The 24,784-nt window shown below is 42.6% G+C and overlaps 2 protein-coding genes across 2 annotated transcripts in view; one reads left to right on the top strand and one right to left on the bottom strand.

Annotated features, from left to right (window-relative positions):
- The window catches only part of NADK (NAD kinase), a 34,125-nt gene extending 29,507 nt beyond the window's left edge, over positions 1 to 4,618 (bottom strand). The window contains exon 1 of the mRNA XM_008167301.4: positions 4,479 to 4,618. The gene's annotated coding sequence lies outside the window, so the exon portion shown is untranslated. The remainder of the gene's footprint in view (positions 1 to 4,478) is intronic.
- CALML6 (calmodulin like 6) overlaps positions 4,606 to 24,784 on the top strand; it is a 186,581-nt gene continuing 166,402 nt past the window's right edge. The window contains exon 1 of the mRNA XM_065575252.1: positions 4,606 to 4,743. The gene's annotated coding sequence lies outside the window, so the exon portion shown is untranslated. The remainder of the gene's footprint in view (positions 4,744 to 24,784) is intronic.

The following is a 24,784-nucleotide window of genomic DNA, read 5'->3' as shown; positions in this document are numbered from 1 at the left end:
CATGATTTACTGGTTGGTGACCACTGCTATAGCAACTTTCCATTTCAAAGTACCTTACAAATATTAAGCCTCACAGCACCCTATTTTAAGATACAGAAATTGCCTCTAGCATGAGATACTGTTTCAAAACTATCACTGGTTCATTACTGACTCACATGGAAATGACACCTACTGAATCACCAACCACCACTTCCTTCATTCCTGACATGAATTACATCCCCATTCCATAAGGACACAACTACAAAAATAGATACAATTTAGTGGCATGCATTAGTTATCAATTTATAATGTCCTTCACTTTTCCAAGATACAAACATTTAGTGGCTTAGAGTCACCTATGAACTTGAGCTTGGAAATACTCATTTCAACATACTTTTGACTTTCCTAATATCTAGGAATTTCAGAAGAGGGGCTTGGCTTTTAGACAGACTAAGAGCATAATGGCATACTAATGTGTGTGCCAATTACTTGATTTGTACACACAATTACTGTAATGATGCATATACACACATATACATATACACACACACACAAAAGAGTCAGAGTTTGGCTCATATGTACATTAATACTATAGAAATTACTTTTTGACATGGAAAATTATGCATCTAAACTCTTGTTTGTACCATGGTTTTATACAATTTCTCAAAAGGACTACTAGCTGCTTCTGAACTAATCAAAATACAAGTCACTTAAAAATTATCTAACTTTAAGGAAATAAGCCACTTTAAATATTAGATATTAAATGCCTAAAATAAAATATAAAAGGAATATTTCAACATATTAGTATTTTAAATGTCATGTGCTGAAAAATCCCTTATTCAGTTTATTTGGGTCCATTCATCACCTTTTAAAGTAGTTATTACAGTATTCTTCAAAGATTCATTTGTTTGTCACAGGTGTTAGTGACACCAAACATCTGTTTTGATATAATCCTGGACTGTATTCTGAATTATGTAAAATAACCTTCCCACAGAAAATGCCAGGAAGTTTTCATTTAAAATTTTACCTTATGACTTGCATATAAAGTATAACCAAGATTATATTTCAGTTTAGATGGTCACCAAGAAAGCCCTACAGAAAGTTAGAAAAACAGAATTCTATTTCTGTCTATGCCTAGTGGTGCTTTTGAAATGTATGTGATCCCAGTACACTGCATCTATGAATTAACTTAACATTTTAAGACAATCCAATGCCTCAACTACCCTCTACTTCTACCTCTTTGGTGTTTAAGGAATTATTGGTCTGAGTATCAGTAAGTCTTTGAAGTGGATTCCTGTGTTCTTCTAAGCTAATATCAGCCAAACCTGGAGTAACTATAGCAAGTCAAGTGCCGATAGTGCCAAGTGACCAATATGTTTCATTTCTTATGTGGAGCAAAAGCCAAATACTGGTGACAGCCCGATAGCAACTAAAATGACAATCACGCAAGAAGTCTATTTTTTTAATTCATGTGAAATTGTTTTTATGATTGTTATTCAGCACTCCTAGTGATTTTGCCAGGGTGCTTTATAAATAAATTTATTATTAATTACTGAGTATTTATTTTGGCAGTTTGAATACTGTATCATTAGTAAGATCCATTCATTCTAATACAAGTGTTCAATTCTTATATTAAATTCACCTAAAAAAGCATCAGGCCATGATATGTCAAGTTTTCACAGCTATTTCACTGTAACATTATCAAAGAGGAAAAAAAGTCTGAACTTTTAAATTTAAAATTATTTATTCTTTGTATTATCATAGTGCCTAGAAGACCCAGTTATGGGTCAAAACCTCTTATGCTAAGTGCTATACAAATACAGAACATAAAAACAAAAAAAAAGATAGATTGTAAACTCTTTGGATTAGGGACTAAGTAAAAAGACAAGAAATTGATACAGATGGGGGAGAACAAGGAAACAGCATTGGTCACCATGACAAGCAGTTTCTCAGCACAGCAGCAGCTTAGCCACTCAAGTTTTTTATAGGCATCTTGGCAAAATTCTCCTTTGAGGAGATTTTGAAGGAGGATAATGAGTTAGTTTTGCAGATGTTTACGGGTCACTCCTCCCAAACATAAGGAGCAGCCTGGGAAAAAGCATGAAGGTGCTTGTTAGAAAATTCAACAAGTGGGCAATGAAGGCTAGCATCTTGGGCCAATCATAAGAGAAGGCTGTCATCTCAATACCGAACCAGGGATGATTGGTAAGATGGGGATAGACCATGAAAGGACAATTGTGCTATTATATTGATCCCTTCATAGGGAGTTTACAATATCTAATACGGTATATACGGGTGTTTCCCTCATTAATACTTTGGGAAGTAAATCAAAGTGAAGTTAGATCAAGAATTGTACAACAGCCTTCATACATATATCATACCATATATGCATTTTTATTAGATAACCAGAAATTGTACTGGACATTCAGATCACACCATTTGATCTGCTACAGATCTATTATCATTATTACTGACTTACTGTAATTCTCATAAGGGTAAGAAGACCATTACATTCAGAAATCATTATCTTAGCTTCCTTTTCTATTAATTTGCATTATGCCTGTTCTGTGTCATTTATTCAGTAACTCAAGGAGTCCTCTTCACCAAGAAGCCAGTCAAATGGAGGATTTCCTTATATAGCCGTTTGCACCCAAAGGTTCCCCTTCAGTCCCACCAACAATGGAGAAGCATGTGTCAGCTGGACAAGTGTTTGTTTTGGTTTTTCATGTTTTAGTTACAGATTTCCCTCCCACCCGCTCATGTGGATGGAGTCAAGAAGTACTGCACGCTACAATCACTGAAAGCACTTGTGACTCAGAAGCATCTTTCCAGTGGATGGTTACACAACTTCTAACTCTTCTATTTCCAGTGAAAAACAGAAAGCACCACTGTAAAGAGTCAAAAATACCCGAGTAGAAAGTTTTCTGCAGCAGCCCTCCTCCCCAAGATCATCTGTGCAACACTTCAAGCCACATTCTAGCTGGATTGTTTCTCTTCCTCTTTAATGTAGAGCAAAGATAAAAAGAGCAGATATAACTAGATTGCAAGGCCCAGAACAAAACTGAAATTCCCAGCCACTTCCCCAACAGTTCAACCATCAAGACTGTCTGGTTTAATAAAAAAGAAGCCATGTTATTAACCAGCTAAGAGTTCCTTCATATGACAAGGTGCAATCATAGGCGAGAGGGGGTTATTCTGTCTGTTGAGTAGTCTCTTTTTCCCCGCTCTGAGAGCACATCTGTATGTTTCCATTCCCTCAGTGCAGATTTAAGAATGATTATTCTTGGTTCACAGGAACTGTGAGAATTTTATTGTCTGTCAGTGTGTTTCTTAGGCACCACTTGAGACCATCTATGGCTTTGCTAAGGAAACCTGCACTGAAACTAGTTACACCACGAGATACCCTCTATGTAAGATATATATGCACAAACCACATGCCAGCTGGTCACCAGTTTAAGGACCTGTACCAATGAAGCCACATTTGATACACACAGGTCATGAACATTGGAGTGGCACATGCTATGTCCACAGTGCTTCAAGAACCACCAAAAAGACCTAAATATCTTTAGGCTTGGATTATTTTTTATTGGTAAATGTTGTTAAACATTAGTTTCACCACATGCTAACAAAAATATTGACATTTTAAATTATAAATATTGTAATTGAAATTTACAGATAGGCAAAGAACAAAATATGCTGCTTGAGAAGTCAGAGATTGATTTAAGGCTATTGTATTGATTTAAGGCCCTTGTATATTTTGATATGTTGACAATTTATGTTTTAACCATTATAAAGCTTTATTTTTGTGGCTCAGGGTGTCTACTGTCATTAAATTAGTACTGTTGTTACCTGCTGCCCATTATCTGGCCACCCCATAACTTCGCACAACTGTGAAAATTTAAACCAATAAAAATGAAAAAAAGGCTTAAAATAAACATGGATACCCATCAAAATGATAAAAGAAACTAAAATTGAATTCTGCCAAGCCTAACCCTAGAGGCCAGTTGTGTGTCAAGCATCCTCCTGAGGGGCATTGCACGGCTGATGCCAACACACCACCAGCCATCCTGCAGGCACAACAAAATCTGGTGCCCCAGCATGCTCAGCTCCCCCAGGACAGGCCCTTTACCGTGAGACATGGACATCCTCCTTCAGGTGACAACACCGGGCACCCCCACTCCCCAACTGGAAAGTTACACACCAAGTCCCTGAGCCAGCCTCACAACATCCCACCCAGGGGCACCAGCTGCTGCCCGTAAGAAGGCACCACAACAACCCTAACACCCTGGCTTTGCTATCTCCTAACAGCAACCCCTCGGCCCTGGGTCTGCCAGGCCCTTCCCACCTGGCTACCAGCCACCAGGACTCCCCACACACACACACACTCCCTTCACCCCTCCCCACTCCATCACCCCCTCCACTTAACCCGCCCGCTCCATTCCATTCCATTCCCCCACCCCTCCCACTCCACTCCATTCCATTCCCCCTCCCCCGCTCACCGCGCGGCGAGCTCTTCCCCCCCTCAGAGGCCCGCGTGCCGGAACCGGTGGTATTGGCGGCGGTTACTCCCGTCCAGTGAGTGCGGCCGATAACTCCGGCGCGTCTCCATAGTCCGCCCTGGGTCCTCCGCCTCCTCACGAGACTCAGCCGCAGCCGGGCCCGCGGGGGGAGCCGGCAAAAGAGGAAGGAGGGGGGGAGGAGAGAGACGACAACACTGCGCATGCGCGAGACCGCCGCTGTTTCCCCATTCAGGAGAAGGAAGCGGTAAGTGCAGCGGGGTTGCGTACGCGAGGGTCGGCCCGGAGTCCGAGGGCGGGGGCCGAGAGAGGAGACTCACGCTAATGCGCATGCGCCAAACTTCCTACGCCAGCGAGAGGGGAGCGAGGCAAAGGCGACGAACAACGACGCGCATGCGCGGGGTGCGGCTGGCTGAGCGCTGGCGCGATCCGCCTGTGTGGGCGCGTGGGAAGGCTGCGCGCAGGCGGAGTGGCTGCCCTCCCTGTGAGGGGGGGGTAATGCCGAGTCCAGTGGATTTGCCCCGCCCTCTGTTGTGGGGGTTTGCTCCATTGCAAGCGCCAGGCTGTGTTGAGACAGTGGGGAGTGAAAAGAAGAACAGGAGGACTTGTGGCACCTTAGAGACTAACAAATTTATTAGAGCATAAGCTTTCGTGGACTACAGCCCACTTCTTCGGATGCATATGGGGAGTGAGGATCATGCTCCTTGGGGTCAGTGTACTGCACCTTTTTGCACCACCGAGCCCCCCCGGTCACCGTGTTACACATGCTGAGTGTTGCCAATTCCAGGCACTCATGAACCATGAGTCGGGCATAACAACCCCCACGAGAGCGGCTTAAAAAGCATGAGATTTTTTTTTAAAAGATTAATTTTAGGCTTATTTTATTTCCCCAATTTTTGAGCTTGGGTCACGTTTTCAAACATGAGAACTAGAAACGTCTCCCTTTTTAAAAAAAAAACAAAGCCGAGATTTCCATCTCATCACCAGACGGTAAACCGAGAGAGCTGGGGCTGTGCGGTAAAAGTGCAAGAGTTGACAACATTATTAATGCTGAAAAAATATTTCATTTGTATTACTAAAGCCATACTGTGCTAATCACTGTACAAACGTATAAGAAAAAAACAGCCTTGCCCAAAATAGTTAACAACTGAAGTTTAAGATGAGAGGCCTATTAATTTTATCAGGACATCCCCAAAAGAATCTAGAAATTCTGCAAATCTCCAGTTCAGTGGATTCCTCCCCTCCAACCCCTTAAACTTCACATATTTAATTACAGTGATACTTGGTCACCTTTTTAGAAATCATGCTAATAGTTTGTGCTCCTTTCTACTACCTTTTATCTGATGCTTGCAAAGTGCTTTAAAAATCTTCTCTATGCCTCACAAAATCACTGTGAGGGGGGGTGTGATGTTGCACTTGATATGCTTTATGGAAATATGCTTATGAATATGACATAACTGGAATATGCTTTATACTAAATACCCCTTGTATGGTGTCATTAGAAAGCTTGTAATCTGCTAAGAGTGTTCATCCTATTTGTTTGCATGTATTATTTCTATATCTGGAGTTAGGAGAGTAAGATATAAACTTGTATCACTGCTGTAAACATATTAAGTGGAAGCCATTAAGGGTACTCCAGAAACAATCAGTTGTAAATGGCCTTAGTTACTTGAACGTCTTCCTGTGTACATGTGGGCCAGCCCATGGGGAACAGAGACTAGGGATGTTACAGTGACACGTGACCATGTCATCTGATAATGAAATCCATCTTAAATATGGTACTTTTTCATTTAGAAGGAGGGGTGGGGATCCAGAGAGACAAAAGATTCCCGCTTTCTGCCAAAGCTATAAAAGGGGGTGGAGCAGCACAAAATGGGCAGCCAGTCATGAGAAAACCCCTGCTTACCACCTGAGATGTCTGATGGAACTAACAAAGACTGTACCAGGGGAAAGGATTGGGCCTGGATTAGGAAGGAGCCTAGTCTGTGAAAGAAGCTTATTCAAACATCTTTGAGGATGAGATATTACCTGTAATCAGTTTCTTAATGTATTAGGCTTAGACTTGCATGTTTTGTTTTATTTTGCTTTGTGACTTACTTTGTCCTGGCTATTATTACTTGAAACCACTTAAATCCTACTTCTTATACTTTATAAAATCATGTTTGTTTATTACTAAACCCAGAGTAAGTGACTAATACCTGGGGGAGCAAACAGTTGCGCACATCTCCCTATCAGTGTTATAGAGGGCAGACAATTTATGAATTTACCCTCTATAAGCTTTTTACAGAGTATAACGGATTTATTTGGGGTTTGGATCCCATTGGGAGCTGGGTGTCTGAGTGCTGGAGACAGGTAAACTGCTGAGCTGTTTTTAGTTAAAGTCTGCAGCTTTGGGGGCATGGTCCAGACCCTGGGTCTGTGTTGCAGAAGGCGAGCATGTCTGGCTCAACAAAGCAGAGTTCTGGAGTCCCAAGCTTGCAGGGAAAATGGGCTCAGAGGTAATTTCAGCAGATCAGGTGACAGTCCCAAGGGGACCTCTGTGACCAAACCCATCACAGTGGGAAAATAGTTATCTCCAGAAACAGCAATGAAAGGTGTTGTACAATCTTTAGCAATTACTTCAAGACAAAGGCAGAGCTGAGAGTAGAGTCTGTGATTCCTGATTCCCCATCCCTGCAGTCATCACTTGACCTGGAAAAAAATTCATACTAGTCTTTATGTGACATGACAGTATATAGTACCGTATGCAACCCCAAAGTGAGTGTTATCACTGTGTGATGCCGTACAGGGCATGGACAGTGACTGATGCAGTTACATTTTCAAAGCATGGGGCTTCAGATGAATTAAAAATCATCTTAAACCACTTATTTTGTTTAAGTGACTAACCAGCACCCAACTGCAGCCTGTGATGAACACACAATTGGTATCATATCCCTTCAGAACCCTATTTCACCTTCACAGCTGATGGACATCCATGGTTTATTGACAATGTTTGGTTGTAATACAGAAGGAAGGCCAAGCTCAAACAAGGCCCTCTGTAATTTGTCCCAGTCTGTACATGGTATGTTGTAATTTTATCAGCAACATCTTTAAAACTTATTGCTTCAATATTTAAATAGGCAAAATACAAACCAGATTCTAATCTGTGTGAGAAGTGCAAGTATAACATATGGGCTGTGTGAGGGGGAAATGAAGTCAACGATGAGATCATGAATAAATATCTTCATATGCTTTACATAGCAATTCAATGTGCAACAGTTAGATCACCTCCCATATATAATAGAGATGTTTTTGGGTGACCATGTACTTAGCAAATTCCAAGAGTGATTCAGCAATTAATTAGCAGAGGTGTTTCTGTAAGTGTGAAATACAACAGTAGGAGAGCAATTCCAGCATTTAATGATTCTTAAAGGTACACCTGCACGGCCTTGTAAGATAATGGCAGTTCCTGGGCTGAAATTTGAATCCTGGTGGGTTTCATAGATTCTAGGACTGGAAGGGACCTCGAGAGGTAATCGAGTCCAGTCCCCTGCCCGCATGGCAGGACCAAATACTGTCTAGACCATCCCTGATAGACATTTATCTAACCTACTCTTAAATATCTCCAGAGATGGAGATTCCACAACCTTCCTAGGCAATTTATTCCAGTGTTTAACCACCCTGACAGTTAGGAACTTTTTCCTAATGTCCAACCTAGACCTCCCTTGCTGCAGTTTAAACCCATTGCTTCTTGTTCTATCCTTAGAGGCTAAGGTGAACAAGTTTCCTCCCTCCTCCTTATGACACCCTTTTAAATACCTGAAAACTGCTATCATGTCCCCTTTCAGTCTTCTCTTTTCCAAACTAAACAAACCCAATTCTTTCAGCCTTCCTTCATAGGTCATGTTCTCAAGACCTTTAATCATTCTTGTTGCTCTTCTCTGGACCCTTTCCAATTTCTCCACTTCTTTTTTAAAATGCGGTGCCCAGAACTGGACACAATACTCCAGCTGAGGCCTAACTAGAGCAGAGTAGAGCGGACGAATGACTTCTCGTGTCTTGGGAGTGGGGCAGCAATCCAGGTGCAGCTGGTTGGGGCTCAGTGGGGAAGGGATCCGGGTGGCTTATCAGGGTGGTGCAGCAGGAGTGGGGCTCCTCAGGGGGGTTCTGTATGTGGGGTGTGAGGCTCAGCGAGAGGGTCTGGGTATGAGGGGTTCTGGATGCACGACAGTTGGGTGGATAGGGGAACAGGTCCCTGTACAGTGATCCCTCCCCCTGCAGCTGAGGAACGATGGGTGCAGGAAACAGTGGTGTTGGGGAAGAATTTGCAAAGATTCCTGCAGTTGGGGGAGAAAGCTGGGGGTGGGTCTGACCCAGCACCAGATGCCGTGCAGGGGAAGAGGAAGTCCTGTCCTACCCAGCCCAGCCGGGACTAGCAGCTGAGCCCGGTGCAGGGTAGGAGTCACCAGCCAGGTCTTCCCCAGTTCCGCCTCCTGCCCTACAGTGATTTACCTCTCTGCTGTCTGACATGGGTACCCGAAACATACTGCTGTGGAATGTCGCATGGCTGCTCTTGTGGCTTCCCTTTGCTTCCGCATCAGAAAGTCATTTTTCTGTGGGGAAGCAAAGAAATCTATGGGGAACATAAATTCTGTGCATGCGCAGTCGTGCATAATTCCCCCAGGAGTATTATTAGTTACCACATTAGTGAATATTCTTTAACACAGAGGATAAAATAGCAGCCCTGAACATTCATCCTGACCCTTTATTTGGTAATTGGCTAAACATTCTCCCTGCTTTAAAATCCCTCCCAGCCCCTCAGAACATACATCTAATCTCATGTAAGAAGCTCTCCAGCTCAGCCACAAATAAAGTGCCCACCTCCAAAAAGCACTTTCCTATCTATTGGTGACTTATGGCCAAATCCTAAGAGAAGCTGAGAAACTACAGCTCCCCTTAAAGTCATCACAAACGGCCTCTCACTTCAGTGAAAGCAGGATCGGGTCCCTAATTCTGTACTCACCTAATGCATGGTGAGAGTCTTCAGGTCAAATCCCCAGGGATAAGTTACAGGAGGGCTCAGAACCTCTCAAAATTAATGCCTTAGGCACTAATGCCAATTCTGTTCCCATTGAAATCAGCAGGAGTTTGTCACAGGCTCAGGAAGGAGTAGGATCAGGCCTTTGTGTGCTGCCATTGTAGACAAACATAAGAACGGCTATACTGGGTCAGACCAAAGGTCCATCTAGCCCGGTTTCCTGTCTTCTGACTGTAGCCACTGCCAGGTGCCCCAGAGGGCATGAACAGGTAATCATCAAGTGATCGCTCATTCCCAGCTTCCAGCAAACAGTGTTTAGTTAACTTCTGCACAGTTGTCTCAGGAGATATCTGATCACTAGAAAACAGGATATTACTTTAATTGCATGATGTAATTATTTGTTAGTCCAGTCTCAAGCATATGGCTCATTCAGAGCAGCTCTGGCTAAAGATATCAGACCAGGGCAATTTTGCTAGGGTAATTTACACCATCTGAGGATTGGGCCCATTATTTGCTACAGCCAGGATTGTTTTTCTAGGTCACATAGGGAGATAAGAGAAGGTGGCTGCACTTGATGGGTTGGGGCAGGTTGTTTTGAGATATCACATGTTCTCAAGTCAAAAGTTCTGTGCATTTTGCAAGGAAGTGGGGGTCAGGAAATGAAGTGAGTGCAACATGGAATTGAGTGCCAGGAAATGAAATGACAGTGCACATTGAAAATGGGGAAGTTGAAAGCTAAGGGCTGGGAAAATGCCAGAGATTCAATAGAAAGAGGGTTTGCTGCCACCACGACATCGGAGGATAAGCAATACTTCTAATTTTATTCACACCCCCCTCCCCCCCATCGTGGCCACTGATTTTCTCAATCTTTGTGTATATGAGAACACAATGTATGGTTCTGGGATGCCAGTGGTATTTTAGAGAACAAATTGGTATTAAAATGCTTAAATGATGCACAAATGTAAAGTGATGGTGGAACTTGAGGTCAGGAAGGAATTGCTCCCCAGGCCAAGGAGCTGCAGGGTTCTTTTACATTCCCTCCCTTCTCTCCCCCCCCCCCTCCTCTTCTGGAGCACTTTTAGGATGAGATGGAAATATCCCACATGATTTTCTGCAGCTTCAGAGGCAGGGCAGTTGGCTGGCCTTGGTAGATGGAGAGCCTAAGGCACAAAGAGGAGACGGAACATGCTCAAGATCATACAGAGAGAATCAAAAATAGAATCACTCTGCCTGCTCCTTTTCCCGTACTCTTAGTACTAAATGATGTTCTCTCTTTATCGAGATGCAATCCCTCTTACAAGAAAGCAGCAAAACAATTATAGCCCAGCACTGAGGAGTTATGCTCAGGGATCCAGTGTTTGTGTAACAGTCACGTACTCCCAGATCTCCAGTACACAAACCAGGCAGGAGAAATTTCAGTTGCGCTGAGATTCTAATGATGAACTTTTCAGCCTTTGCACAGGTTAAAGGAACAATGCTTCTTTAGGATTGTGCTTTCCACTACTACTTCCAATTTGAATAAATATTGATTATTAAAAATAAAGATGTCAAAGAAAACAGATTTTTGAGCCCATTGACAGCATCCCTTGCCTGCATGGCACTGCCAGACCTCTTGTAAAGGCCGTGAACTCTGGACTCGATGAACACTTATCCTTATTAGTTAATGGAGATTAGATGAGATTGCTAACCAGCTGTGTGTCTCCTATTTATAACAAACCTATATGTACCACAGCTATGCTGCAAGCTGCCCAGGTTCCACAGTGACCTTGGAAGTCCTGCTTCCTGGGCTAATGGAAGAAACACAGCATGCCATGCTCTGTGACATCCTCTTGTTCCTACACAGAGCACAAAACAGTCCAAGTAAAGGACAGTTATATCCCTTTTGAGCATCTGCTTGCTGACAAAGGGAACAGAACAGGTATGCATGCACAGAACCGTATATTAGGCTACCCATAGTAAGGTGTAGTGAAGGTGGGCCCTTCGTGAGAGAGGGATGAGAAATGAAATGTTTGAGGGTCTCAGAATTCAGTGTCCCTTGTGCCTCATTCAAGAAAAGCCAGTAGAAGGAAAACCTTTGGTATCAATACCCACAGATAAATCAACACATACAGTTCTCTCTGTTTAGGTCCTTGGTTTTGCAAAATATAAAGTGCATGGCTTTAGGTTTAATGGAACACTATTGTCAGATTCACCTCAGCCAATCAGATCAAACAACAACAGGATGTTTCTGCTAAAATGCTCAGCAGTGAAATCATTAACTTCTGAATTGTCATTAGGCCTCAGTTAACAACCTGTTGCGATGAAGGAGTTCATGTCTCCCTTATAGCTGTTTAAGGTTTATCTACCTGCCATTTCTGTGTAACCATGAGAAATAGGAACTTAATATTTTTCAAAATGGAAGCTTAAATTCTGTAGAACCTGATAGCAAGTGGAGATATGACAAACCAGTTAATAATGATGCTGTTTAACCACAAAACCATTGATGGCGGGACAGGGGAATTATACAATACTATTGCTTTAACTTTTCAGAGTGCTGTGCAAATAGTAACTATGTCTTCATAAGACCCCCCATGAGGTAGGTAAATACATAAAATATACCGAGATATAAGTATCTCATAGAACAGGAAGGGACCCTGAAAGGTCACTGAGTCCAGCCCCCTGCCTTCACTAGTAGGACCAAGTACTGATTTTGCCCCAGATCCCTAAGTGGCCCCCTCAAGGGTTGAACTCACAACCCTACATTTAGCAGGCCAATGCTTAAACCACTGAGCTATCCCTCCCCATTTTAAAGATGGGGAAACAGGTTAATGGACTTGCAGTGCACTCACAATTCAGTGGCAGAGCTGGGATTAGAAATCAGGAGGTCCTGGTTTCTAGCTCCATGCTCAATCCACTTGGTAATGCTGGCTGTCTCTGATAAGCTTGAGAGCCGTTGGCAACTGGTGTACAGATAGCCCAGTTAGTGGTGAGCTGAGAGACTTAGCAGGAGAAAAGTTAAATGTCACAAAGGAGGGAGGGAGAACCCACGGCAAAATCTTTACCAGGAAACCCAGCAATGGGCGGATGAAAGGACCAAAATCTCAGTATTGTGGAGAGCGAACAACTGGCTAGAGAAGGTGCACTGAGAGTCTGTGTTCAGGTATCTCACTTCCGTTAGTAAGACTATTGCAGGTAAATTTCATAAGAGAGTTTCAGAGGAATTTTTAGCAATGTTAAGAAGGGATTTATTCAGAGGGAAATGTTCTTAAGGGAGTTTAAGCAGAGATTTGATGGCTGGGCAAAAGGAATGTAAAGCTGTGATTTAAAAGGTCAGCTTAACATTGATAGTCACACTTAACCATAGAGAATGCCATTTAGAGGTAAGAACTGCAGGAAACTCAGCTGTAGGAAGCACAATCACCTTATCTGAGCTGCTATGTCTGGGCTCAGCAAGGAGGGGAAGGGTCACCAAGTTCTTTTGGTCTAAAATAAGATGGAACTTGCCAAAGGCCAACTACATGCTCATTTAATGGAAGCTAATATCCTAGGCCCAGCACAATCTGGATACAGACCACATTATGGGACAGAAACAGCTTTAGTGGCACTGATGGATGAACTCCTGTCAATAGATAGAGGACAGACATCCATTCTCATTCTCCTGAAGCATTCGACACTGTTGACAATGAGATAAAGCTATACTGCCTGAGAGAAGTGCGCACACACACACAAAACAGTGATGGGAAACTGCTCCTCCATCGCTAGACCCCTCATTTGTGGAGTCCCACAAGGATTAATTCTCTTTCCAGTCCTATTCAACATCTACATGCTGAACTGGTCAGACAACATGAACTCAAGTGCCGAGAATATTCAGGTAACTAACAGCTCTACATATCCTTCACCACATATGGCCACATAATCACCACCAAATAGCCCAGTGGCTGAATGAGATCAGCTTATGGATCAAGAACAGATGGCTAAAGCTGAACCCAAGCAAGATAGAGGTGATGGAGGACAGATGAAAGCACTTTGAAGAGTTTGCAGCCATGGTGCCAGTCTCCTTTGATTGAAGGCCCATGCCCACAATTGGTCAATTCAGTCTGTAGTTCAGGAGTGCTCCTGGATTCCTTATTGACACTAAGTTTTCACATAGTAACATGGACAGTAACGCTTTCTACTGTTGGATTTTTGTTTGGTTTTGTTAATAAGAAGCCAAATGAACAGACTCAATTGGTATTTCTTAATCAAAGATTTAGTCTAAGATTAACACAGCACGATACAGAAAGGAAGGCCATAGTTATCAAAATGATCTGGAGACCGGAGAAGCATCTGTAGCTCAGTTCACTCCTAATTCCCCAAAACACCCATCCTCCTATATTTGTTCAGGACAAAGAAAAATTCCTTTCCCATACTGAACTACATAAGATACCATAAAAAGGAACTTCTCATCTTGTCTAATTAATAGGCTAAAGATATCTGAAACTAAGTCCTTATTATAGAAAACATCTTGTGAGGGTTTACGCCCCTCCTTGCAGGGCAGCACGGCCTAGTGGCCAGAGTCCATAGGATCAACCCTTGGCGCAGGGTAGCACGGCCTAATGGCCAAAGTCCATATACGCACCCCTGGTTGCAGGGCCATAGGACCTTACTACTGGCTCAGCGAGGGGGTCCTACCGAAACGCTGAGGCTTACCGGGGTCAAGGTACCAGTCCGTCACCTCCCCTGAGTCGCTCCCTACCGGCTGGGGAGTTGGGGTCTCCCACGGATCCCAGGGTTCTCAGTGAGTCTCCGGATCCGTCGCCTCCTCTGGTTCCTCCCGCAGTAGGGGTTCGTGCCGGCCTATAAAAGCCTCTGTTCCTGGCAGCTTCAAGAGTGTTGGCTGGTCCTCTGCAGGAGCTTCCCAGTTAGGTCCTTCCCCTGCGGCCGCCAGCTCCGACTGAGCTGAGTTCCCTGCTTTTATACTCAGTGAGCATCTGGAGCATGCCCAGTACGAACGGGGCGGGACTTCCTCTGTCAGAGCTACTGGTCTGACGTCGCTGGGGCCAGTGCGGGTCGGGGCTGCCCCGTCACACATCTGTACCAACAAGTAATTCCTAATAAACTAAAAACCTCTCTCAATAGGTAATTATTTCATTAACCACCAAAGACACTTGTAATAACAAGTCTCTCTTTACCTGGACACGTTCTCCACAGGTCAATGGGGCAAGGTAAAAAGTATTATACACATTCCATTATTTGGTCACACACCAAAATTCAACCTAAAGTACAAAGTCCCTAGACTCATAGATACAGAACACTTTCGTTCATGCACTAAGGAGCATGGGGTTTTATATACAAAGAATTGTGGGAATACAAAAGATCATGAGGAGTCTGATTTATTTGCTAACAATACTGTTGCTAATTGGCTTGTGGTGAAGAGATTGGATGGGGACTCAGGAGTTCTGGATTCAGTTCCCGGCTCTGTAACAGACTCCTTATATGACCATGGGCAAGTCATTTCATCTCTCTATGCCTGTTTCCAACCTATAAAATGTAGATAATACTTGATTTTCATCCATCTTTGCCTGTCTTTAGGGCAGGACTATCTCTGGCTTTGTCTCTCTAGAGTGCCTAGCACAATGGGGCTCTGATTTTGGCAGGGGCCTTTAATTGCTACTGTAATACAAATAAATAATAGATCTAAAACATGCTTTCCTATTACCGTATATTCCTAGACCCACAAAGGAGTTGGGTTACCCTAGACTGGAGGGACGGGAGGGAGAGTGAGGCTTGGTCTACACTACCCCCCTAATTCGAACTAAGGTACGCAACTTCAGCTACGTGAATAACGTAGCTGAAGTCGAAGTACCTTAGTTCGAACTTACCTTGGTCCACACTCGGCAGGCAGGCAGGCTCCCCCCGTCGACTCCGCGGTACTCCTCTCGCCGAGCTGGAGTACCGCAGTCGACGGCGAGCACTTCCGGGTTCGACTTATCGCGTCCAGACTAGACGCGATAAGTCGAACCCAGAAGTTCAATTTCCAGCCGTCGAACTAGCGGGTAAGTGTAGCCAAGGCCTAAGTTTCTCTGATTTGGGGAATCAGAAAGCTTTTCCTTGGGGCAGACTTTCCCTGAACCAACTAAAGGACTAGCTGAAGATGTTTGATAGGCAAGTTGCTGAATAAGGGGCATTCAAACCAAGTCACTAATTATATGTTGTGGTCCTGGGGAAATCATTCCAACTCCCATCGGTTTCCCTCAAAGTGTCACACAGCAATCTATACTGAGAGCTTGATTAGGGCCAGATGTTCACAGTGCTGAAGTCAAGACTCTGTCAACACTTTCAATGTCAGTCTTGTCATATTGGATGCGTGTTAATATTTGAGCCATAGATCATCACCCAGGAAAGTGTGGCTGAGCGAGTAGGAATCTTGGCAAATTAAAAAAATAAAATCATTTGACAAATAATCCAGTTCACAAATTTTAAATCACACAAGATTAAAGCAAAAAATAGGCGAAGAATTTGATTTTTTTTGCACCTATTTGTCACTCCAGAATGTCTCCACATAGAAAATCTTGACATTTTGCAAGTATTCAGTCTATTATCCAATTAGTAACTACATTTAGCACATAAGAATTGCTACCCTAGAACAGGCCAATGGTCCCTTGAGCCCAATATCTTGTCTCCAACAATGATGTGCACTAGACGTTTCAGAGGAAGATGAAAGCCTTGTTTTGGCAAAAGCCATCAGAGTTTTGTTTGATAGGGACCTCCACATTTGTCTCTAAGAAATCTAAACATCTTTAATCATCTCAAAAAATAGGGCTTGCTCCCCTCACCTGTGCTGGATTCAGACATATCCCTCATCACTATATAGAGGAAATAGGGTTCTATAGTTAAAAGGTTCCAACCTCCAAATTCAGCTGCTTTTCAGCCTTTGATTACCAGCATGGGTTGGTTTGTTTGGGTCCTTTCTGTGGCAGAAACCACCCAAGTCAGACAGATAATTGTCATTGCATTGAAATGGAAAAAGTTGAGCCATGAGCTTTCACAACCAAGTGGAGTGTGAGAAAAACCATTGTTCTTTGTCAACAATGCAAAAACAGAAGTAACCGAAACACTCTTTCTACTTTAAGAACAGGAGTACTTGTGGCACCTTAGAGACTAACAAATTTATTAGAGCATAAGCTTTCGTGGAGCATCCGAAGAAGTGGGCTGTAGTCCACGAAAGCTTATGCTCTAATAAATTTGTTAGTCTCTAAGGTGCCACAAGTACTCCTGTTCTTTTTGCGGATACAGACAAACCGCCTACTACTCTGAAATCTTTCTACTTTGGAACCTATATGACATTCTAGTCATGCCATTGGACAACAAAACACATTGTCTGCTACCCAGAAGCCATTGGGTTGCTATGGTCTCATCTTACAGTGTAAGGAGGTACAGGCTCACTTAAGTGCATGAGAATTAAACATACAAATCCTGTTCTTGTCACTAGTGAAGGTAACCAAGTAGGAAATAATAGTTTCTTTCTATTACAGTAGCACCCAAAGGCCCCATCGTGTCAGGTGCTGCACATATGTGATACAGTAGGGCTCTTCCTGCCCCAGAGAGCTTACAGTCTAAGCAAATTATAAGAGACAACATGTATGAAAGAGAGGTCAAACATGGATGAAAGAAGACAGGATACGAGTGAAATGACTGACCTTGGAATAAGGAGTAGGAATCAGAACACACCAACTGCCTTGCCATAGCTGAGTGATGAAGAAAGGGGAGGAGACTATAGGAAATGGGGAGGAGGGTGAAGCAACAGCTGATAGGGTTGTTGGGTTTTCTTTAAATATAACACTTGCCCTTTCAACTCATTTTGCTTTTGTAGTTTTTTCTCTTCTTTCACTTAAAATCTCAACGTGTAATTGAACATTTCAGCATAATAGCTCAAGGCACATACTTCATCAAAGGGCTCTTCCTGTTACGAGAATTACTGTACGTTGGACCCATGCACTTCAAAGACTTTGGCAGCCCTGCTTTTCAGCGTATAATACTGTCATTACCTCTTAAGCCAGAAATACCCTGCAGCAACCATGAGCAGAATATATGTATCACAGGTGATAAAAGCACGAGTTGTCATGGCCGTAAATGGAAAATAATTTCAGATGAGTGATAAGGTGCTCTTATGCTGTGAATAACATCACAGTCCATGGGAGATCATCACTGGATGTGTTAAGAGTTCCCGCATTGTGACAGCTGACATATGGCTTTGATGGAACATGCTCTAAGTACAATGGGGGAGGAGTCCAAGAATGAGTAATGGTGAACAGCCGATGGAGTTTCCTGTTCCCAAACACTGTCTACAAAACACATCTCTAAATGACCCTGATGGCGGCCCCACCTTCTGGAGTCTAATGGATTAAAAGCCATCTGTGCAAGCTTGCTTAGTCTGTGTATTAGATGGGCAAAAATATTATTACGATAACTACAAAATGTAAAACTTGCAAATAGATCTATGAAATGCAGCATTCAGATTGGACAGGTTAAAAACCCAAACCTTGGGTCTATATGAAAAGAGTTAGTGGTGGGTGTCACGCTGGTGGGAGTGGCTCAAGACAGTGAATGCCTGTCAGGACAGATTGTCAAAAAGCAGGGCAGAAGCCCCACACTGATTGTTATTAGATTTCACTAACCGAGTAACCAGTGTGAACGCTTGAAGCACTATAACAATCTTACCACGGAGTCACAGACAATCCCCTTGGACATTCCAGTGTATTTTGCCCCGCAGGCAAGCTGGACTATGTGACAGATGGTCTCTTTACACCAAAAACCACAATCATATTCAGGTTACTCCCAGTCCCAAAGGACCAGTCACTTAATCCAGGTCAGTTGTATTCAGATCTCAAACCAAAGACAACGTCTGTAGCCAATCCTGCAATAAACTAATTAGAGATTTATTAACTAAGAAAAGAAACGTGTTATTTACAAGGGTAAAGCAAGAAACATACATACACAAATGAGTTACAGTCTTAGATTTAAAAAGGTAATTTAAGCTTCTATAAAAAGATCTATATGTCCTTTATGGCTGACCCACTGTGACATTCCCAGGGTACAATCTGGACTGTTGGACAGCTGTGTCCCTCAATTCTCCACCCTGAGGTGCCTTTTACACTACTTCGCTGTGAGAGCAACCACTCCTGGCCTTGCTCTCACACAGCCTCTAGCATGCAAATTACTCCCAGCTGAGTTATGAGTGCTTCTAGCCAGCCACTCCTGAATTATATTGCAGGGTGACACCAGCAAATTCCCAGTCCCAGATTGTCCCCAGAAATGTGCATCTTGTACTGCCCAGCTCTTTCCTTCTGGACAAGACAAGCTCATAGCAAGTCTGTCATTTTATTAAAGAAGATGATATGCACAAACACTTATCTCAAATGAAGTTTCCCAAACACTTCTATCCAAACACACTGGCTTAGATAAACAATAAAACAAGTCTGTTAACTACAGAAAGATAGGTTTAAAGTGATTATAAGTAATGAGGCATAAAAGTCAGAATTGGTTACAAAGAAAGAGTAAAACACAAACTAATACCTAATTTAACAAGCTAAGTGAATTTAAAGCAAAAGGTTTCTCTCACCATATGCTTACAGCAGTCTGGATGGATTCTTCAGCCAGCACCCTTCCCCGAGTTCAATGATCCTTCTTTTGTCTTTCAAATGTTGTTGATACCATGAGTAGAGATGAGGGGAAGAGGGTGATTTTTATATCTTTTCCTCCTCTTTGAGAATAGTCTCCAGCTGGAGTTCAGGTGACAGCAAGTCTGTTTATATGGGAACCACCAGCTGTTCTATTGCCAAGATGTAAATTTCTCACACACCCTTCTTCCTGCCAAAAATGGCTGCTTAACCAGGTGATAGTCCATTTGATTTTGTTGACACCTCACTGAGGCATCAGTTTGTCTCCGAGAAACTGGTCTGTGCCTGCTTTTCTAAACTTGAAGCATGTCTCAGCAATGTCATACAGTAGAATCTTATAATTTTACATACAATGTTGCCACACAAATTTTACCAGGACAATAATGCTCAGCAGATTTTGAGTTTTCAAACTATATATCACAAGGCATACTTTTTACAAGACTATGATAAATTGTGTAAAAAGGATGAACATGAGGGTACAGACTGTCACACCTCTTGCTTATGTTTAGGAATCTTTGCCCCTCGGAGCCCAGACAAGCATAAAGATCCTAGTTCCTCCTTGTCGGGATTTTTATTCTCTTCACTCCAGAAGCCAAGCTGATGGGATGAGTTCATGCACAGGCCGACCTTTCCTGGAGGGAGTGAGGAATGCAGTCAACCAGCCTCTGTCCTTTGATGCTACACAATGCCTCATTTGCCTTCAGTGGGCTATCTTGTGTGCAGGACAAGCACTTTACCTTAATTAATGCTTCTCTTCATTTGGTGAGCTACACAATTACAGTTTACAGTGCAAACACTCAACTTGATACCATGGGATACAGATATTGTAAGTACGATTAATACATGCAGCATCCCACAAGCATTCCATAAAGTCTAAACACTAGACACATTCTTATAATGCGAATATCTATTTTAACTATGCTAATCCACATGTAAGCCAGATTGGTTCAGTGAAGCCCTGGCATGAGCTGGCACCTAGTCTGCCAGCATCACAGTGGGTGTTCAGTCTATTTTCACCTTTCAGCTGGCAGCATTGTTGGAAGTTTCTGGAAAGAAGTCAAAGATTCCAAGCCACTCTCTCTAGTGATCTCTCCAGGTTAGCTTTCGGGAACATGGTCATGTGGGGGAAGCTGGCACTTCAGTGCTCTTGCTACACCTGCTCTGTGGGGAAGGAGAAGTCTTCAGTCTCCAGGGCTGTCATTCCAGCACTCAATTAATTAAACTTTACACAGAATTGTAAGATAAACCTTTACATTGCTCTTTCTCAATATAGTTGGACTCAGTCCTGAGCCCTTTGAAACCTAGCAGTATGGCAATTCCTAAATCAGTTAGAGTTTTGTAACTTCAGTGGCCATAAGATCTGACCCATTGCTTAGTGAGCAAGCATGGTCTAGCTGATAGGGCGCTGGAGTGAGCGTTGAGAGACCTAGCATTATTCCTGGCTTTGCTACTGACCTGCTGGGTGACCTTGGGCATGTCACTGCCTGTCTCTGTTATCCAATCTGTAAGCAGGTGATAATTTACCCACCTAGTTAAAATGTTATTGCTATATATTTATTTATATCTGACAATTTGGAGCTTGGCTATGGAAATCCTGTGTACACTGGTATGACAATTTAATTTCACTCAACAGGGGCTGGAGAGTGAGCCACCACACACACCCTTTAAAGGAGTTCCCATTCTATGCAGCCCTAGCTCTGCTTGGGCAAGTTGTTTTTTTGTTTGTTGTTTTTGTTTATTATCTCATCGCTGACCATGAAGCTTGCCCCATGGTTTACTGTTTGCAGCATATGAAACCATCTGACTTAACAGGAAATGCACAGTCAGAGGGTAAGGAACTGGGCAATGCAGAATAGGCTGCTTTCAGGCACAGATTGGGGCAGAGTGGACAAAAATTCAATTTTCATCTGGTTACCTGCTGAGGCTAGTTTTACACTTATTTGATAATGATTCACTAACTCTGATATCACTGCTCTATAGCCAAAATGCTTCTGAAATAAATGTAATCAAACTTTACTAATTCTGGGTCACTGAGAACGAAAATGATGCTTAAAATTGTTGATTGGCTCTAGTTTTCAAGATATGCTATTGGGTCAGCATATACGACCCTTGACTTGGGAATGGCGGAGAATGAATTATAAAGGGAAGGGATCTCAACTTATACCAGAAATGACTAAAATACATCTTTGACTGGATCTATGAATAAATCTATGACTGGGTTTGGACAGTACTTGCTTTTTAGGCAAAACAATGAATGATGCAATCTGAAGCTGGTATTGCGTCATACATGATATGAATTGCATCATGTTATTCCTAGAAGTCATGGATGATGCAATCATAACGAAGCTTACATCACTCTGCTGAACAAATTGCCCTATATCCGCTCTAGAAATCATACAGTGTCATGCTCTCTTATTTGTCAGTGTTTGATTTTTGCAAAGGGACACATTTCTGTTTAGCCAAAGTGAGCAGAGATGCCTCATACTTGTGTGAGCACTGCAGATAACTTCTGCTATGTTTGTGGTGAAGTGACTTTTGCATCACAAAAGCGCAGTATAACCACTATGGTTAAGAAAGCCTATCACCTTTATTTTGGCTGCAAAATTGGAGATCAGGACAAGAGGTGGGCCCCACACATATGCTTCAACACTTGTGCAACAAATCTTCGCCGGTGGTTGAACAGGAAAAGGAAATCTATGCCTTTTGCAGTGCCAATGATTTGGAGAGAGCCAACAGATCATACCAGCAATTGTTACTTCTGCATGGTGCCTCCAGTTGGGAAAGGTGTGTCAAAGAAGAAAAAGTGGACCGTGCATTATCTAAACATTCCATCAGCTATACGCTCAGTACCCCACGGAGAAGGACTGCCGGTTCCTGATGCACCAGAATCACTCTCACTTGAGTCAGACGAGGAAGAGGATGAAACTTCTGGTCCTGAACCATCAATGTCACAGGACCCACATTTTCTCCCATCCTCCTCCTCTGAACCACACCTCATAACACAAGGTGACCTGAATGACCTTGTCAGGGATTTGGAACTACCCAAGAGTAAGGCAGAGCTGTTGGGCTCCAGACTACAGCAGTGGAATCTCCTAGCAGGTGATGTTACGGTTTCCATGTTCCGTGACCGTCAAAAGGATCTTGTCCCATTCTTCTTCATGGAAGGTGATCTTGTAGCCTGCAACAACATCGATGGTGTGATGGCAGCCCTCAACATTGTTCACGATCCAGATGAGTGGAGACTATTCATTGATTCATCGAAGACGAGTCTTAAAGCTGTTTCACTTGCATAATGGCAATGTTTTGCCATCAATTCCAGTTGGTCATGCAGTCCATATGAAGGAAACCTATGACAACATGAAACAACTTTTGAGGTGCATAAACTATGACCAACATCAGTGGCAGCTTTGTGGCGATTTGAAGGTTGTTGCTCTCTTGCTTGGTCTGCAGACTGGATACACAAAGTACTGCTGTTTTCTCTGCGAATGGGATAGTCGTGCAAGAGATTCCCACTACATCAAGAAAGATTGGCCACTCTGACAGTCATTGGAGCCTGGGAGGAAAAGTGTTCAGCATCCACCACTTGTTGAATCGAGGAAGATTTTGTTACCACCCTTACACATCAAGCTGGGTCTGATGAAGAACTTTGTCAAGGCCATTGACAAAACACAAGCAGCTTTCAAGTACCTCCGTGGAAAATTTCCAAGGTTAAGTGAAGCTAAGATAAAGGAAGGTGTCTTTGTTGGTCCTCAGATTCGTGAACTTCTTCGAGATGATGCATTTGACCATGCACTGCGTGGCAAGGAAAAGACGGCATGGAAAGCCTTCCAGTTAGTGGCAATAAATTTTCTCAGAAACAACAAGGCAGACAACTATAGGTTGTTGGTGGAAAACCTCCTCAAGGCATACAAAAGCCTTGGTTGCAACATGTCACTAAAGATACATTTTTTGCACTCTCCTCTACATTTTTTTCCACCCAACTGCGGAGCAGTGAGCGACGAGCACGGCGAGCGATTTCACCAGGACATTGCAACAATGGAGAAACGCTATCAGGGCAAATGGAGCCCATCAATGCTTGCAGACTATTGCTGGACAGTGACAAGAGATGCTCCATTTAATGAATACAAGAGACAAGCCAAGAAGCGCCGAGTAGACACTGAATAGGACTAAACTATGTACATAATAGTTTTTTGCCTTTTGTTTCATAATACATTTTATTTATATAACCCTTTTGCTGATTTTTAAAGTGTTACATAAACAGGACAGGTGAACTATTAAAATGTAAAGCAACCATAAACACATGAAAAGACCTAGGTTTACAATTTATGATTAAAACTCTACTATCTACACAATATACATAGACATAAAATGTAAAAACTTAAATATCTTAGAAACAGTAGCCAATCAGTTGTTTTAATTGTCATATTTGAATTCACATCAAAATATATAATAAATAGCAAATTTTATCTCTGAAGCAGATGACTTCTCAAAAATTGTAGACCAGTGTATTCATAAGATAGTTGCATGGGTGGGACCATGACATGGCTTTGACATGAAAGGTAATTGACAATACATCTGTTGTAGAAAGGTGGCTAATACTTTGGTTTCTCTTCAGAGCAGACCCAGCTCTATACCACTGATCTACTGGGTGAACTTGAGCAAGTCACTTCTCCCTCTGTCTCCTTTTTTCATCTATAAAAATGGGGGATAATGATACTGACCACCTTTGGAAAATGCTTTGAGATCTACAGATGAAAGGTGCTATGGAAGAGCTAGATATATTAATGTTATTATAAAAGTCTTGGAAATCCATTAGTCCTTCTGATCAGGATTTATGAACATCTGAAGTGAAATCCACACCATCCCATTTATTACTCCATCCCAGCTTTTAAACAGCACACTGGGAGGTCTTAATCAGTTGTGTGGGGTTATGGGACCAAAGCAAATCCTGGATCTGAGCTTTGGGAAATTCAGATCCCAATCCACACATCATGCTGGCTCTAATATCTGCCATGGGATGAATCAAAAATCTAGTCAATCTCCAGTACTGTGAGAAGCTTGTTGCTCTGGCGATCTCTTGTTCTATGATTAGCAAAGTTGCTGGCTTATTCTTAGGGAGCATCTATACTTGATGTAAATTGAAGTTATGTTTTGTTTTACTCAGTGTATTCTAGAGGGAAAAAATCATTGTCATTTTGAAAACTTGAGAATACAGGAAATGTAGTGAAATAATTGGTGTGTGCTTCAAAGGCAGAACTAACCAGTGGCAGCTACGGGCTGATAATGGAGTTAATTTTGAACAATTGACATTACATGCCATCCTTCTATATTCAGTACTATTGAGTCATTTAGGTAACCATCAAAGAGAGAGACTAAAAAGAGGTCCAATCCTCTATTAACCATTGATTCATTTACATTAGAATTCCCCACATCTCAACCTTATTAACATTCTTCTCATGTATTTCTTTTTTTAAGCTGTAAGCCACAGCTGCTCAGATCACAGTTACGTCCTTCAATACCTTTCTTCAGAACTCAGGAAGTGATAGAGAAGAGGGAAAAAAAACCAAAAACCCCTTAGCCTTGCACAAAAGGAAATGTCCCCTCCTGAATGAGCTCTCAGAATGACAAGAGCA

This window comes from Chrysemys picta, chromosome 21, assembly GCF_011386835.1.
Source record: "Chrysemys picta bellii isolate R12L10 chromosome 21, ASM1138683v2, whole genome shotgun sequence".
NCBI classification, from domain to species: Eukaryota; Metazoa; Chordata; order Testudines; family Emydidae; genus Chrysemys; species Chrysemys picta.
This window is presented reverse-complemented; position numbering and strand designations above follow the sequence as displayed.